This window comes from Balaenoptera borealis (assembly GCF_965194805.1).
Source record: "Balaenoptera borealis genome assembly, chromosome: 17".
Lineage (NCBI taxonomy): Eukaryota > Metazoa > Chordata > Mammalia > Artiodactyla > Balaenopteridae > Balaenoptera > Balaenoptera borealis.
In genome coordinates, this window is record NC_138876.1 from 79,799,084 (window position 1) to 79,815,566 (window position 16,483).

Below are 16,483 nucleotides of genomic sequence, written 5' to 3' on the forward strand. Positions count from 1 at the left end.
ATAAAATATGTAAAAGATTTTCTCTTAAGCATTTTGCAACTCATAAAAAAAAAAATTCCTAGAAATTTCAGTTAGCATGCTATTTTCAACCAAGGAAAATTTTACTTAAGGTGGCTTTCCCAGATTTAGTTGCCCTTACTTCCTGACACAAGATTAAATTCTCCTTCTGTGAAAAATTTAACTAAGTACATGTTTCTCATGCAGTGTGATTTGTCACATTGCTCCATGGATTCATGCCATGATATAGAAATATAAAACTGGGCCTTGGGACTTCCCTGGTGGCGCAGTGGTTAAGAATCCGCCTGCCAATGCAGGGGACACGGGTTCGAGCCCTGGTCCGGGAAGATCCACATACCACAGAGCAACTAAGCCCGTGCGCCACAACTACTGAGCCTGTGCTCAAGAACCCGCAAGCCACAACTACTGAGCCTGCGTGTCACAACTACAAAGCCCACGCACCTAGAGCCCGTGCTCCGCAACAAGAGAAGCCACCGCAATGAGAAGCCCGCACACCGCAACCAAGAGTAGCCCCCGCTCGCCACAGCTAGAGAAAGCCCTCGTGCAGCTATGAAGACCCAACTCAGTCAAAAATAAATAAGTAAATAAAACTGGGCCTAGTCCAATGCAACAAAAATCAAAAGGCTAACTTCCCTTCCCTCTGGCTGATGTGACAGTAACCCTGGGTTGTAAGCAAGAGACATCTATTTTCTGTTACTATCTGAGAGAAAAGAGAGCACACCCAGTAACTAATTTTCAAAAAGCACTGTTTTTAAAGATAACATTATATCTGTCTCTCAAAATAGGTTTAAAAAAAAAAAAAAAGGTTCAGAGACAGTGGTCACGATTTCATTTTGCCCAAAGATGACTAGACTCTGATGCACAGCATCTGTCAGATAGCATTCATTTTACTTCTCAGTCAGATGGAATACATTTAAGAGCAAGAAAAATAATCAAACATACTAAGAGACGGACTAAAAATTCAGACCTCTGTGGCCTGAGTACTTTCTTCATGCCTCAATTTCAATATCAGGGAAATGGAGGAGGTTATTTTTGTTGTTGCTTAGACTTTGGTGAGAATTTGCTGTTATTCATAAAACATATTCATAAAATATTTTTAAGTGGTAGTCCAGTATGTTGTTATAATTTAATACTACCTTCCTTTCAAGTATTGTTCTGGAGTGAACACTTAATTCAAGAGAAAGAAATAAACACATTTTAAAATATACATATTCTTTGCAATATAAAACCAAAGCATGAAAAAGCAAGGTAACATCTTAAAAGCAAGTTCACGTGGTATAATGTCACCTATATTATTATAAAAATAATTCGGTGTTCTCCCTGAGGTGGCCACAAAAAAAGCAGTGCAGACAGACAAACCAAAAGAAGAAAAACAGCTGTTTCTCACTTGCAGTTGAAGAAAGAAAAGCTCCTCTGGCCTCAGGTTCTGGTGGCATTTCTTGCTGGTTTATCAACTCAAGGATCTTTTCCTCCTCTTGGCTGGGTGTTGCAGACATACCCGCTGGGTTTTCTCTGCCAACTGAAATTAAGATTTTAAAAGATTCTATCCTCTCAAAACCACTTGTTTCTTCTCAGAAAACTCACCATATGTTCAGCTCTGCAAGTTTAAATTTTGCTATTGTTTCCACCTCAATGCATAGTCAAATCTCTTTACTCTGTATTACATAGTAACCAGAAAATGATTTTTTATAGCAGCAGGTTGCACATGGGTGGTATTCCTATTAAATCTATTCACTGCTTTGTAAATCCAAGCAATAATTTAACGCCACAGTATGACTCAGATGACTTATTCAAGATGTTTTTCTTATAGGTTCTAAATTGGAATTCCTTTGGTAATGTACATTGCCTTCATCAAAAGGGAAAACTGACGAAGGGAAAATGTCATTCAAACAATACTTCATGTGCCTCTACTGAAATGTGAAAATGAAAGAAGTATACATATAAGTGAAGAAAGCATTAGCTATTTTTCTGCCTTTTATTTAGAAGCAAGCTGTTTCGGTGTCTTGTTCAAAAACAGATATCTCCAACCTAGCTGAATAATGAGTCCAATTTCATACTATATGCTCACGAGTGCTATCTGTATTTAGGATTTCAAAGTTCAAGCTGTCTGTGTTTCATTTTTAAGGATCAGGCATAGTACAGTCATTATTTAATGGTAGTAATTCATACTATGATTGTCAGATTTTAGAGGCCTCATCAGTGACAAAAAACTATATAGATGTCTGATTGTACATAATAATAGCAGCTACTTCTTAATACCACAATGTAGTCAATAATTTAAGATGATTCATAAAATATATGTTGGCATGAAAAGGCATAACAACCTCATAGGTATGGCTAATGGGAATTAGCAGCACTTAATCATAGAGAATGCTGGCACAGACCATACAATACTAGTGTCTGAAGGACTGCCCATGACCATATTGTCATTTATATCCTGCAAGTATTATATCATTTCAGACAATAATAAGCTTTTAAACATCAAACCCTATAAAACAGAAGTTTTTCCATATGGTTTATTTATAATGCAAGACATAGACACTGGAGATTGATGCTAATAAAGGAACTTTAAAATATTACAAGGGAGATCAGAAATAACTAGAAATATGTCAACTTAGGGTAAACAAACACTTGGAGAGGAAAACAATAAAAAAAGATCCTAAATATAATTTAGGGTCCATTTTATTATTGTCCAATTAAGGAACCCATAATTAAGTGTCTACGTTATTTATAAATAATGTAGAAACCCAGGATTTACACAGACAAGATAAACTCTTGCAGTCACTGCCATAAGCATAATAATAAATCAACGCATAAGACATGGCTTTGACATTGATGGGGCTGCAGCCCAGAAGGAGAACACGTAAACAATGACCTCTGGTATATACTGATGAGTGCTATAATAGACACATGCACAGAGTCCCTAGGGAGGACAGAGAAGAAGACAATTAATGTGACCATCTAGAAATTAGAGGCAGGCACAGAAAGGGTTGCACAACAGGGTCAACCTAAGCAGATTGTGAAATGAGATAAGCATCTTTCATCTCTCTACCACCCCCCACCACTGGCTGCTCAAGATTCTACCTTACCCTCAAAAACAATGTCAATATTTTATTATAAACACGATAGTTGCCTTAATAGAAGGAAATTTCAGGGCTTGGAAGACTTTTTCTGGAAATGTCTTTCAGGAGGTTCCTGTCCTCTGCAGAAGGCTGTATGCTCTGCCTTTGGGCCAGGCAGGTTACAAATGGAGGTCCAAAACCCAAGTACCAAATGGCCCTCCAGTGGATTCACAACCTACTCTGAATTGGAGTAACTCTTACCGGTATTCCCTTTGTCTCACTTTCACAGTTGATAAAGGAATGTGAAAATATATCCACTATAACATAAAATAAAACCTGTGATGAAGGTCAAAAAACCAGAATTGTCTAGCTGGAAATACTATCAAAATGTATGTACAGTATTACACATATAGCTGGAATTAAATGATTCATTTATCCACTTCTGCAAGTGTCTCATTATATGCAAAAGCTTAATAGTATCAAGATCCACCAGACAAAATGGCTGCAATTCTACAACGTGAACCAGTAAAAAAAAAAAACTTTTGTTTTATTTAATACCAGCTATTTAAAAATTAAAACAGCTAAAACTTACAAAACAGCAATGGGTCATGTTATTATGGCATATGTATTTTAAATCCAGGAAGTCTATTTTATTATCCAAAACATATTTTTCCATATTTTCCAAAATAAGAACATAATATACATACTCAATATCAGATGAATCAAGTATATAACAGTATTTCATTTAGATTTTGAAACATGAGTGATCTTAGAAGACTAGCATGAAGCAAAAATGAATTTTCCAAACATATTTCAATAAAAATTTCCATAAGTCTTGAACCTGAAATTCCTCTTAGTGCAATAAAAAATGTAACATCTGAACCATATCTTTGGTGCTGCATTTTTTCATGTTACTAATACCCAGAGCCTCACAATTTGTATACAGAGGATGCCTAATACCATAAAACTGGGCTGGAATTAGAGCAAAAGGATTATTATGCATAATTACTGTGCATAATTTAAGGCTCTGTTATGATACCTATAAAACTCAGATATGTTCACTATTACCTAGATGTTCTAAAAAAGTAACAGGAAATTGAAGTTAAGGAAAAGTCACAAGTTACATTGATTAAACATCTTTAAATGATACCTGGCACAGTGTGGTCTTATATGGAATTATAAGGATGGGCTATTTATCTGGAACAGTAAGAATGAACAGAACTTTCAAATCATCCATATACCCAGATAATCCATTGAGAACCGTCTCCATGGGTGCAATAGTAAGCACATGAAGTCAGATCTCTTCACACTTTCTCCTATACATAAGGTTCATAGTACTGTAAATGTAAATTTATGAAAGAGCAAATGAAGAAGTTTTGCTGCACCAGCTAAATAGTAGTGGAATAAACGGCTTTTATTATAAAGTCTCAATACACAATTAATTAATTAAACCAAATCCTAACCAAATTGTAGATGAAGAAACCAAGTCACAGAGAAGTTAAGTAATTTATAGAAAAAAGATTAAAAGAGGGAATGAGAGGTATCTCTTGTCTTCCGAGAACCTATCAAGTCTATTTAAGTTGTAAAAGACACACCGTAATGAAGTAGAGCAGAAACCAATGGAGACTGAGAACAGAAAGTCAATAGAGAAAATCAATGAAACCAAAAGCTGGCTCTTTGAAAAGATGAATAAAATCGATAAGCCTCTAGTCAGGCTAACTAAGAAAAAAGTGAAAAAACACAAATTGCTAACATCAGAAATGAAAGAGGGGGCATCACTATATAGCCTATGGACATTAAAAGGATAATAAAGGAATACAATGAACAACTCTATACCCACAGATTTGATAACCTAGATGAAATGGAGCAATTCCTTGAAAAACACAATTCTTTGAAGTTCACATAAGAAATAGACAATTTGAATAGGCCTGTATCCGTTAAAGAAACTGAACCAATACTTGATAATCTTCTAAAACAGAAAGCATCAGGCCCAGATGGTTCACTGAAGAATGCTATCAAACATTTAAGGAAGAAATTATACCAATTCCAATTATCCAAAATTTCTTTCAGAGGATGAAAGCAGAGGGAATACTTCATAACTCATTCTATGAGGCCAGCATTACCCTAATACCCAAACCAGACAAAGACATCACAAGAAAATAAAACTATAGACCAATACCTCTGATGAACACCAATGTAGAAATCCTCAACAAGATATTAGCAAATTGAATCCAACAGTCTATAAAAATATTAATACACCAGTATCAAGTGGGATTTATCCCAGGTATGCAAGGCTGATTCTATATTCAAAAATCAATTAATGTGAGGATTCTTACGTCAGTGAAAATATTCTGTAGATACCATAATGATGGATGCAAGTCATTACACATTTGTCCAGACCCACAGAGTGTACAACACCAAGAGTGAACCGTAATGTTAACTATGGACTTTGAGGGATTATGATGTGTCAATGTAGGTTCATCAGTTTGCAACAGATGTACCGTTTGATGGGGGATGTTGATGGGAAAGGCTATGCATTTGTGGGGCAGGAGGTATACGGGAAATCTCTGTACCTTCCCCTCGATTTTGCTAAGCACCTAAAACTGTTCTAAAAAAACACAGGCATACTTCATTTTATTGCACTTTGCTTTCCTGTACTTTGAAGATACTGCATTTTTTACAAATTGAAGGTTTGTGGCAACCCTCCATTGAGCAAGTCTATTGGTGCCATTTTTCCAAGAGCATTTGCTCACTTCATGTCTCTGTGAAACATTTTGGTAATTCTCACAATATTTTAAACGTTTTCATTACCATTATATTTGTTACGGTGATCTGTGATCATTGATCTTTTTTAAATTTTAAATCAGCTTTATTGAGATAGAATTTACATACAATAATTTCAATGAGTTTTGTCAAATAGTACCATCATGTATTTGCATCTAAGAATAACCTGTAAGATCTAAGCATGATACCTAATAGTCCAAACTCAGCACAAGAGGAAGCTCTCTGTACAGCCAAGACAAACGAGAACCTTTAGGCAATTCGCCACAGGACTGACAACTAGCGCCAAAGCCCCACTTCTCATTGCCGAGACTGCTAGTATCGCTATGGGACATTCAGATTTAAAAGGTCTATTGTATCTAAATTGAGCAAACAATTCCTCTTCTGGTAATTTATGCTAAGAAAAAATTTCAGACTACTACAAAAATATGTATGTATGTGAATGATCATCCCAATATTGTTTATAATAACAAAAAAATTAAACAATAAAATATCCAACATCGGGGGATTGGTTAAATAATTTGTAATAAATGCATCAATGAAACTCATTTGAAAATATGGTATAAATCTACGTGTATTGATGAAAATCATTTTTAAAATAAAAAGGCAGATAAAATTGTTTTACATATACAAGACTGCAGCCCAATTTTATGTTTAAAAATATAAATACTTTGAGTATATTTATAGAAAAAAGTTGATAACTTCATAGAAAAAAAAATCACGAAAAGATATACCTCAAAATGTAAATAGTTTTTATCTCTGGATAGATTTTTACATGAGCAAATTTTCAAAACTTTCCACTAAATTACATGTATTATTTGTATAATAAAAATAATAAAGGGAGAAAATCAATTATATAAACAGATTACAGATGTCTATCAACCAGTTTAATCAACATAGCATCAAAAGAATCAGTCCCAGCTCTATTGGCTATAAGCTTTTAAAGTTAATTCACATCACTGAGATACTCAATTATTTTTTCAAAAACATTATCAAATAATAAGAGTGCAGTTTCAAAACACAATAAAAATAGTATACCTACTTCTCAAAGTGACATAAAATGAGATAACCCATGCTTTGCAGCATCTGCATTAAAATAACTGCCCACAAATGTTAGCTATTATTACCGAAACAAGAACTTTCATATACAGTTACTCCTTTGATCCCCACCAGCTCTCCAGGGGAGAGAGGGAAGTTACTGCTGCTATCTGGGTTACACAGACACAGAAACCAAAACTCTCCCATGTTAGTTGGCTTCACCAAGACAACACAGCTGGTCTACAGAGAAGAAAACTCAAATCATCCATGCTCTAGAGAAAGAACTAAATTGTAGAGCCTATAAAAAAGAATGACTTTGTTTCTATTTGTTCTGTTTGTACTGATACCCTAAATCGGCAAATACAGCCTTTTATGATCTCTCTCGTTTATTGCCACAAATTATTTTTCTTCTACTCTTCTCCTTTTCTAAATTATTGCTGGCTCTTCTTCCTCATCTTTTCCCCACTGCCCCTTCCTCTGTGTCAGTCCTCCTTCCCCCCTGTGCTCTTCCAGCGCGGTTGCTGCCCCCTGCTAGCTATTTCTCCCTGCTTTCTCGACTACTCCACCCTGGGTCTTTCTGCTGTCTCTCAAGAGCTCCAGAGACAGATGGCAAACCCATTTTGTTGAGTAGGAGTGCCACTCTGTGCCAGCCTGTGGGAAACGGAGGGTGGAGGGAGTGGGTGTGGGTGGCAGTCAGTTAAGGTGTACTAGCCCAACAATTTGCAAAATTTTAAATATGGCAACTAAAGGCTGAGAAGGAATTGATGCCGATAACACAAAGAACAGGGCCAGATACACCATTATGTTAAATCAAGCTCATTATATTCTTATTTTAAACTATCATATTCTTATTTTAAACTATCTTCTATAGGATATTGTATATATAAATATATACAATAATATATAATATAAAGATATAGATATATAGATATAGGTATATTACCCTAAAGATATATATTATATTTATATATCACCCATCTGATAGGATATATATTTTTAAAACTTACAGAATTGTATACGTCTCCATATAAAGTATAGGTAGACCTTGCTAAGAAAAGAGAAGTTAAATAAGAGTCAGACTGACTAAGAAAATCATCTAGATTTTGATTAAGCCAAAATCCATGGAACTAAATCAGGTAAAAATTAGATAGTAAACTGAGATTTGAGGTAATTTAAGAACACAATAGAGATACCTCATTAAGCTTTGTTCAGGCAAATATATTCTAAGCTTAAACTGTTTAAATAAATTCCTCAGATCCTTACTTCAATTTGCTAGATAATCTGAACTTAAATATGAGAGAAACCAGTTTCAAAATATTCACATTTCTGTCCTATCCTTGGATTTTTGTCCCAAATCCTATTTTTAATTCAAATCCCATTAGTGTTGATCTTTTTATCTCCTTTTACACTATGAATATTAAAAATTAATAGCAATGAAGTTGAGAATGTCTCTAACAGCCCCATCTCCTCTCAGTGTATACGGAGACATCCTTAAATAACAAAACACAAGTGCACACGCACATACACACACCCAATTTTTAAAAATGCACGCACTCAATTTAAAAAACTATAAAGGAGCTTAAGGTAGCAAAAACTCTCTAAATATCTGAGAATTTGAGGTAAGGGTCTTCATTATGGTGTTTTTCACTGTTTCTAGAATAACAAATAGGAAAATATGATGAGATTATCAGACACTGTACACAAACCATCGCAAAGCACACCAAAACGGAAGTATTTCAGGGTAAACGTACATTTGATGACTTGTGGATAGAAGAAAACATTCCCATTCTCAGTATACGCAACTGGTTTTGCCTGTCTATCTGCCTGAAGTCCAACAAACAACCCTGGGCTCTTCGCAGATTCCAGGCTTACACATGCATTTTCCAAGTTCTTCTTAATTTTAAAATGACAGTGTCTCCTGTACCCTACAATCAATAGAACATTATTTCACAAATATGAGCAAACACTGAAGGACAGAATTTAAAACCAGTCATTTCACAAGAATATAATTTTGCTTCATTTTCAAGTCCTCATGACAAATCTAGAAGATGCTTCACCCTGTTCCATAAGATCCAGAAACAGGGACCATGTGATTAGCTGAGAAAGAGGACAAAGGGCTCTGAATCTCAGAGGCGCTTCACGTAAGCTGAGTGCAGTGTGTGGTGATTCCCTCCAGAGCTGCCCACCTCTGTATGTGAACAGGGGATGCTGACATGTGAGATTTCCCTTGTGGAAAACACTCTAAAATATTGATGAAAAAGAGGGCAATTCTTACAAGTCCGTTTACATTTAAACATAAACCAATTTTCACCAGTAAACAGAGTTCCCACAAATTACTCAAAGACTGTAGAGCAAAGCATTCAAGAATTAGATGATTATAAATTATAGGAGTGATCTACACACCCTTCAGATCACCAAAATCACCTCGCTTTCACGGCATTTATAATCTAATATTAGAAAACATTTCACTTTTTTCACCTTTTGCTTTAAAAAGTTTTCTTATAAGATTTAAGAGTTCTAGAAAATAAGTTTTGTGAGAATGAATTAAAATTTCCAATAGTATCTATTATTTTATTTGCAAAAGATAATTGCATTCTGATCTTTGCCCTCCAATGTGAGTTTCTTGTAGGTAAGAACCAAATGTCTGTTGTCCGTCTCTCTCTTATAATATAAATATAAATTAAGCAACTTCTACCTTTTGTTCTTGTTACGGATATAATAAAACTCTGGCTTTGATTTGTCCATGGCCAAGCAGAGGACACAACCCCATATACAAATAATAATATAATATGTAAGGCCAGCATGATAAAGGTGAATTCCTTAGGTTTGGGGAGAGAAAAGGCACTAAACTCAGGAGAATAAGGAAGAAACCAATAAATGTTTTGTTAGCTCTAAAAAAAGTTCTCTGTTTTGCTAATTTCTAATCTCATAATTTCTTCATGTAATGTCTTTTCCTCTCCTTTTGACAATGAAAAATGGGATTATTCCCTGTAAAATTCACCATTCCAGGTGATCGGGTTTAGGACACACTACCCAAAAATATGGCACCTTGGTGTATTGAATATTTCAAGCTGGCAGGTGCAGGAAGGGTTTCCTGACCTTCCCACGAAGCAGGTCATAAAACCCTCGTGTGAGCGGTGTCCTCCCAGAGCATCCTGTCTCCAAAGGCAGAAGGACTTTGATGGACAGATCGTGCTCATTCCCCAGTTCACCACATTTAGCTCATACCCTTCTTTGTCCTCTCACTTCTTTCCTCAACTCTTTATCACACCCAGCGTAAGAACACTCAGGTTTAACCACTACTTCAGGGCTTCACTCTGTTCTTCTTAACAAGGACTGCCCATAGGAAAAACTAGTTACCCCGAGCCTAATCTTTTTAGGTTTTATCAGAGCCCAGCTGAACTAGGGGAAGGGAATTATCCAGCTCCAGCCCCCTCTAGCCATCCCAGAACTGAGAAGCGCTTGTGAAGCTCACACTCCAGAGCTGATGAAATAAAAATTCACATTTTAAGGCAAGACAAGAAAAATTTAAACATAAAACTTTTTCTCTGCCCTTTGGCTTTCTCTTTGCCTTCTAGTGTGTGTTATGCATCTTCATTATGCATTAACCAGACCTCCCCAATGGCAGAAATACCTGCTCAACCATAAAGATCAATTTTTCTCCTTCTGGAGCTAGCCTTGTAAGTCTTTAGAAGATAACATTTCTTTCTCAATCCTATAAGGGGTCACGATGACCCACCACTCACCTTGTACGTGCAGACATCTTTGGTGAACTTTATGTAAAATGCCAATATACCATTTCCCTTCAAGAGAGCGATTAGTGCAGAACTGACCGGTCAGAGGACCTGGGGAGATCCTGGGCTGCACCTAAGTTCTTAGCTTAAATACTTACTTATGACCATATTAATGTTATTAGCTACATTACTTGCCTATTTTACGAGATTATTGGTTCTTGCATTACCAAATGTGTGACTAAGCCTCAGATAAAATTAACGATGACTAGGCAACTTGAAACAATTAACCAAATACATAGTTCTATAAGGTCAATGATTGTAACCGTGTAGCTCTAGCTATGGCAGGAAGCAATGAGAGGAAAGCATTTCCTGGACCATAGCAGACTAGTAGGACAGGCAGCCGAGAGGCCTTTGGTTACTGTTAACAGGGCCTAATCCAGGAACAGCACTGACTGGCTTATCGATGAAATCCTCACCTGACCTGGGAATGAGCGTTCCTAGCACCATGGGACAAATTAGCCACTAAATGCCTTCCAAACCTGGGTCAAAATTAAGACCAAAAGGGAGGGGACTGTAAAATAAAGAATGTTGCCCACCATCCAGTTCTACAAGAATCAAGTCATTCAATAGCCACCGCAGCCACTGACCTACAGTACATCCTGAAAGGAGTTCAGGGCAAAGATCAGGATGAGGCACTCTGCGCTCTGGGGAAACTGCAGAACAGACCTTCAGATGGTTAGATATTTTCAGCAGAAATGTTTTATGAACCTGGATTTTTGCATCTTCCCATACTTCGAAGAGCACTAAAACCATTAACTAAGATGTCTCTTCCTTGTGACTAGCAGCAAGCTTCTGCTGGGATTCATGCTTGACTGCACGTACCCCCTCCTCCAAAATCACACACACACTGACCTCCCCCACTTACCTCTTTGGAACAGTTCTCAGAGCTCTCCGAGAGGCCGTCTCCCGGGCTACAGTCCGCAGTTTGGCTCGGACTGTATTTTCTATTTTCTATTTCTTTCTTATATTGACTACTGATTAATTTTTTTCATTGACAGAGACATAGACCGACTAAGAACATGGTTTATCATTATTTGCATGAAACTAAGTATGTCTTTCACTGAATTTTATACTTTTCAACCCACTGGTCTAGCACTGTGTATACCTAGCCCATCTATATGTTTCATAAGCAACTTGGTCAAAATATGAATAGTCTTTAACCTTTTAGTTATTTGCATGTGTAGAAATATATTTTGAGTGAAGAGGCAAAATTAGATAGGTCTGAGATGAGAGAATCATTCCTAGTTTCTGCAAACTAGACCCTCGCCCACAAACAAGGATCCTACCAGTGTAGGGTGTATCTGCGTGTGCACTGTCTTTGATATACTGGTCACCCTTCAGCTTGTCTTTCCTACAAATCCTACACCTTTTTTCCCTTTGTATTCATGTGTAGTGACAAGTTCCACCCATGCTGTTTTGAGGCTTGTTTTTCTTCTTTAAATTAACAACCTTACAGTTGTTGCTAGTGAACGGCACACTGTTTGCATTCATGCTAACTTGAATCCCTACTCCACCCGAGTCTGTTAAAGTGACTTATTCCTACAGCATAACAATTCTATGGCAACAGAAATAGAAACGTTTGTTATAGGATCAGCATTGCTCGGTTAAACATAAATGTGTTTGCCTATAAGAATTATACAATGGCAGACACATTGGAAACATTAGTGCTTTTATTCATTCAATTTATACAATCAGCATTTGTTGAGTTGCTACCAGGACCCAGGCACTGTTAGGTATTTAAGTTATAGTAACATGGGCTGCATCTTAAATTCCTTTAGAGATCGTAAGCAAGCCTTATCACAGGCTCTATGCAAATGAGGGTAATTAAGATAATTGTTACCATTCTATTTTCAAAAGTAAAGTCAGTCCAGCCCAGGGATTTCTGGTCAGATACAGTGAAAGTGAACAATAATATGCCTGTTGTTATGCATCTGTACTATATCCTAAGAGCAAAAAAGCACATGCATTTTGACTAAAAAGACCCACTACTGAGACAGGTTGGAACCTGGGACCCTTTGCTGCAGTGCTGAAATGCTTGCACCTGGACACATCTCTCCTCAAGGAACAAAAATACAAAGAAACTATATGGGACTAAAAATAACCGCGTGCATGCACAGTTGGGGCAAATTCTGGACAAAAGATACAAAAAGACCAAAAAACCCCAACTGCTAAATCTGAAGAGCCAGGAGCAAAAGCAGGGTGTTGGGAGCAAAAGCAGGGTACTGCGCATGCCCCCTGCACACAACACCCCCTAAGCAGTGGGCAAAACACCTAAGCCACCCCTCCAGCCTGACCCCTGGACACACCCCTCCCCTCACCCCATGTAAGAAACAAGCTTGCCCCCCCCTCAGGGAGCAAGCAAGGGAACCTGTTACTTGTTCTCACTCCCTCCTGCGGCTGCAGGGGTCCCAGTAAAGCCTCACCTGAACCTCTTGTCTGGCCTCTAGTCAATTTCTATTGATTACAGAGGCCAAGAACCCTGGTCCGTATCACTACCAAAATTTCAGGTGGAGAATTTTAGACAACCATATCAATGAGTCACTAAACAAGTTATAATATAAAGAAAACACTACGATGGAAGTGGCAGAAGGAAAATACATATGATGAGAGTTCCGTGCAGAACCTTCTCCATGAAAGTGCTGTTAAATAACAAAAAATCTACTGAGTAAATCTTAAAGATCTAATTGGCTTTACTGAATGATTCATGACCCAGGCAGCCTCCCAGGTAGCAAGTAGAGGGGAGCCTCAAAGGGCTGCAGAGAGGGAGAGGTTTTTAAAGGCGAGACAAGGGAGTCATAAACAAACAAATAAAAAGATTATTTCGGATTAAGTCATCTCCCTTTGGGGACAAAAGGGTCTTATTAGGTGGGTTACTCGTCTTCCTTTGCGGATGGAGAGGGCCCACGTGACAGATTACCTCATTGGAGCTGAGGTAATTCCAGAAAATTCCTGACCGACCAGTTAAGAGTACATTTCTGGAGGAGGGTAAAACTTCAGTTAGATGAGGTATTAAGTCCCAGTTTGGCGACATGGTCTAGCGTAAGTGACTCTGTTTTGGGTCTGTGGTCTTCTTTCTAATAATACCAACGTAAAGGTGAAACATCAATGTTGTTTAAAAGGTGGACGCCATTAGGAGGTGGAGAGTCCTCCAGCCATGACGCGGGTCCATATGCACCAAACAGGTGGCCACACGGGACCCACAGGAGGAGCCCTCACTGCCCTCGATGTCCCATGGCCACACCAAGGGGCCAATCTGGGGTGTGCCTGGTGGGTAAAAGCGTTAAATTTAGACTAGAAATGCTTCAGTCCTGGCCAATCTGTTAATGACACTAAAGGAGTCCTTAGATCATTTTCATGGGTCAGTTTTAGGTAAAGACACGCTACTATTGTTTGCTTGTCTGATTATTCAGGGGTTAAGGGTGTCATACAAATACGAGAAAGCTAGTTCAGCCTTTTCCAGGCAACAGACACCCAAGCCTATGAGTCCATCTCCTCTCCTAGCTCTCCTTGCTGATCTTCTTACAAAATCAGGAAATTCACCTTTGGCCAGAATTATGGCACATTTTCCTGTGATTTACAGAGTACTCAGGAGCCTTGGCTTCCTGGAAAGGCTCTTTAAAATTTCAGATCTTTTAGCGATAACTTTCCAATGCAATAATTTTTCTAAGACCAGGCTTTGAATTTTTAACAGAAATACCGAAAAGCTAGAGACCTGTATAGAATGTTTGAGTCCCCGATTTTAGGAGGCAGATGGACAAAAGTAACTGACCTTCAAGTACGTCATAAGCCAGGGAGACCTCTAAAACCTTACTTTAAGCTGAAGATTTTTACCGATGTTTTAAAAAAAAGAAGTGACAAGATTTCCTGTGCCGCCCTCAAGGATCGCAGCCACCTCCCCGTGTGTGGGCGCCGATAGCGAACTGCACGCGTCCGGAGAGCCGCTCGTTCTGTAAGTACTGAAACACTTCCATTCTAGACGCTCAGCAGCTGCGGTCTGATCCGCCACTTCGCCCTAGCGCTCGGGCTGCTCCGGCCTGCGAGAGCCCGGGGGGCCAGGGCCCACTCCTGGTGTTGTGGGGTGCGGGCTGGACCCCGGCAGGAGGAACCGGGTCCCGATAACACGGGCATCCGTGCTACCTCCCCGTGCTAACAGCCCCCGGGCTCCGCTGCTCCTTGCTCTGCCTCTCAGCTGTACTCGCAGGAGCGGCGGCGGACTGAGCTCGCGGTTAAAGGCCGGGTTCTGACTCACGCGGACCTGTCCTTTCCCGTCTGCCCTTTGAGACAAGGGTGTTCTCCGTTCAGCTCCTGCTTCACACACGGGTACCCCCTCACGAGGCCTCAGAGGAACGGCCCCAGCCGTTGGGACAAATCACATGCAGTTGAGACGTGGCGTGCTCATTTGCAGAAGGCCTGGGGCGTCTCTGCACTGCGCTCTGCAATGGGCTGAACGCCTACTTTAATGCTCTAAATATCAAATTCCATGCAATCAAACCGCGACCAACAGACCTCACCGGGTTCTCCATTTCAGCTATCTCTGTCCCAAAGCAAACAGAATAGATGCCTCTGCTTTTTTCAAGTTATTAAAAACCTTTAGGAAGTGATACTTGAGTTTAAAACACCAACACATGGTTGCCGGCCTCAGTTCCAAAGTGCACAGGAAAGCCTGAACCTAGCTTCTCGTGCTGAGAAGCCCATCGGGGAAGGGGTGGGGCTCCTCGTGCTGGTTAAGGCACAGGACAGGCTGAGAGGACACGATTCCAGACCCAGTCCCTCACCCGGCAAGCTGCCAACAAGACTGGTTCTAGCAAAGTTGCCGAAGTAGAAGAGCTGTGGACTGGAGCTAAGGGAGCTGTCACCAGCTATTCTGAGACCCCGTACCAGGTGAAATCTTGCGTGCAACAAGATGAACCTCGTAATAAATAAGATGGAATCTCTCTCCAACCTAGTGGGATAGGGGCTTAGAGGTAGATTTAATTTGATTTTAGAAAAATAAAGTAACAGAACATTTTTTGAACTCTTAATTTAATTGGGTAGATCCCATATCCACTACATTCATATTTATTAAGCTCTTATTGACTAGGACCTTTACTAAGCAGAATGTGCTACAAAATACAGTAGGGGGTAACTTTCTGAGTCCAGAGCAAAGAAAAGTTTTCATGAAGGCAATGTGACTGATTAATCACTTAGCCTTAATTTCAGCCTTACAAATTACATGGGTTTTCTTTTTCAGTAATTATTATTATCCTTAAGTTAACAAACATGCATGAGTAAAAGAGCACTGTGAAAATTATGTAACATCATACGAGAAAGCCGTAGAATGAAAGCTGAAGTCAGGTGGCCTGGGCTCATCCTGCTTCCACACTTACTAGCTGAGACCTTGGGCAGCTAGTCCTTCCACAGGCAGGCTCCTCCTCTGTCAGGAAGGGATAACAATGCATTCTCCCAAAGGGCAGATACAAAGGCTGATGTTGTAACACACATTAAGCACTTAAAACAGTGCATGCTACCCTATGCCTTCTCATTTTTCAAAATAAATAATATGCATGTATTTTTAAAAGACATTTTTAAAAGCCTTATATATTAAAAGCTCCGTTTCAAACCTAGACTAACAAAGCATAGTTATGTGAAATTATTGTTTTTCTCCTTAATAATGTGGTCCCCCAAGGGGCCTTTGAGAAGTCAGATTGTCTCTTTTAGGAGGTTCATTAAAATTTTGAATGTTATCAGAGATGTGGTCTACTTTTTCTCTTCGAAATTCTAATTTCTGAAATTTAGGACCATTTATGTATC

At 38.7% G+C, this 16,483-nt stretch overlaps 1 pseudogene across 1 annotated transcript in view; it reads right to left on the minus strand.

Moving 5' to 3' along the window:
* The window catches only part of LOC309615323, a 37,343-nt pseudogene that overhangs the window by 12,060 nt on the left and 8,800 nt on the right, over nt 1-16,483 (minus strand). Inside the window, exons 2-3 of the transcript XR_014249801.1 lie at nt 8,651-8,824; nt 1,406-1,537 (exon numbers count right to left, since the gene is read on the minus strand). The product of XR_014249801.1 is annotated as an uncharacterized misc_RNA (transcript). The remainder of the gene's footprint in view (nt 1-1,405; nt 1,538-8,650; nt 8,825-16,483) is intronic.